Here is a 2090-nt window from a genome sequence, read left to right as displayed (position 1 = left end):
GCAGGCTCCACCCAGGCCTGCTTTGTGGATGGTCCTTGCCACAGGTTGAGGCCACCCCATGGCTCAGAGCCTGCCTTGGACCCCCCAGCCGGCCGGTGACAGGAGCTCCCGGCTGGCCCCCTGCCACAGAAACACAAAGTCCCTTTGCGTGTAACCTCTCTTTGTCCCCCGCTGGTGACAGCAAACAGGGCAGGCCCAGGGGCAGCGCGGCAAGGTGGCAGGAGTTTGTCTTGGACACGTCTGCGGCCTCTTCGTCCTGTTCCCTTTCCACTTGGGGTTTTCTGCCGGCTGACCCCTTCCTGGGCTGCTAGCTTAACTCTTTCATAACCCAGAGGAGCGAGAAAGGGGGTAATGTCAGGCTTTGTTGGGAGATTTGGAATGAAGGTGGAGTTCTCCTGAAACCCAGATCACCCTGCAGTTAGTTCCAAAGAAAGCTTGAGATTTCCTGGCCTCCTGAGCACCGCCCCCCATCAAAGACTGGTGGAAACTCTGCCGTCTCGCCCTCTTCCCTCCCTGATACGAGTCCCTGTGCCCAGCCTCCCCGACACTGGGCCCGCAACCCCTCCTGCCTCTGCCATCCCTCCTGTACCCTCCTGGGAAGGGGTCCAGGGTCTGGGGATAAGGAGCTCACCCTGCCTGTGTGCCAGGCCCCGTGCCAGGTCTGCACAGACGTCAGCCCACTGGATCCATAGGAGAACCCCAGACTCTCCCCCCCACTTCATGGGTGAGGACACCAAGGCCCAGGGGGGCTCTTGACATCCGCGATCACACGGCCAAAGCGTGAGCTGCTGGGATTTGAACTTTGGTCCATGTGACTGCAGAGCCCTGCTGTCATGATCCTCCCTTCCCGCTTGCTGCAGCTTACGTCCCTCTGGGCAAGTCGGACGCTCCTGCTGCCCTCAACTGCCCGGGACCGTGGTGTCCCCAGAGAGCAGGGAGAGCACGGGGCCAGCCAGCCAGGCAAGGAGGCCAGCCAGGGACGAGGCCCGGAGGCTGGCAGGCACAGTGGCTCCGCTTGGGGGATGGAGCCAGGCTGCTCGGGTTGGCTCGTGCCTGGTTCTGTCACGTGGGCAGCATGACCAGCCTGACCCTCAGTTTTCTCTTTTTGGAACGGTGTGCTAGCCATACCTACTTCTGGAGATACTCGTGAGACGTAAGCAAGAGAATCTCAGTCAGGTGCTTTACATCATGGCGCATAGTAGGTGCTCAAGAAATTCGTTGCTTGTGGTTGGCCTGTGGTCTGGGTGGGGGCAGGGCCGCGATGGTGAAGAAATGACACCGAAACCCACAGGAAATGACATCACCGACCGGACGGGGGGCATCTTCAAGGGAAGCCACAAGACGAGAAGAAAAAACTTCTGAATTTTGGCTGAGTAAAGGCAACGATATAATTACCCTCATTTATAAAAACTGCTTCCCATTAATGCCTAATTCCCATGAAGCGCAACAGTGATTATCTCATTAACTATGTGTCAGATTAACTTGGTTGCAGGTTTTATTTGATTAAAACAGTGAACTCACTACATGTAGGCTCATTCTTCATCATCCGTGGTTTCTGGAGCACGGTCCTCTGTTGGCGACTTTTTCTGAATTAGAAGGCGTGTTCCAGGGACCAAGTTTTGTGACACGCAGGTCTCTTGAGTCCCAAAGCAAGGGGGGGACCCAGAGGGTCTCAGAGCTTCCTGTCGGATCCCATCTTGGGATTTGCAAAGGCCGCTGCTGAAAGATGGATGATGTGTCACTCTGTTAAGGGCTTTGGGGTTTTTTGTGTTATTTGTATATTTTACTGTGTTTTGTTTTATTTTTGTGACATAAAGTCTGCTAGTGGGAAATACTGTTTTTACCTTTTTGTTTTCAGAGACAAGGTCTCACTCTGTCACCCAGTGGTAAGATCATAGCTCACTGCAGCTTCCAACTCCTGGGCTCCGGCAATCCTCCTGCCTCAGCCTCCCAAATAGCTGGGACTACAGGTGTGCACCACCCCACCTGGCTAATTTTTAAACAAAATATTTGTAAGCCGGGCTCAGTGGCTCAGTCTGTAATCCTGCGCCTTTGGGAGGCTGAGGTGAGTGGATTGCCTGAGCCCCTGC

The sequence above is a fragment of the Carlito syrichta genome, unplaced genomic scaffold (assembly GCF_000164805.1).
Source record: "Carlito syrichta isolate Samal-C Ts95f unplaced genomic scaffold, Tarsius_syrichta-2.0.1 Scaffold304743, whole genome shotgun sequence".
NCBI lineage: Eukaryota > Metazoa > Chordata > Mammalia > Primates > Tarsiidae > Carlito > Carlito syrichta.
Note: the sequence above shows the minus strand (reverse complement) of the source record.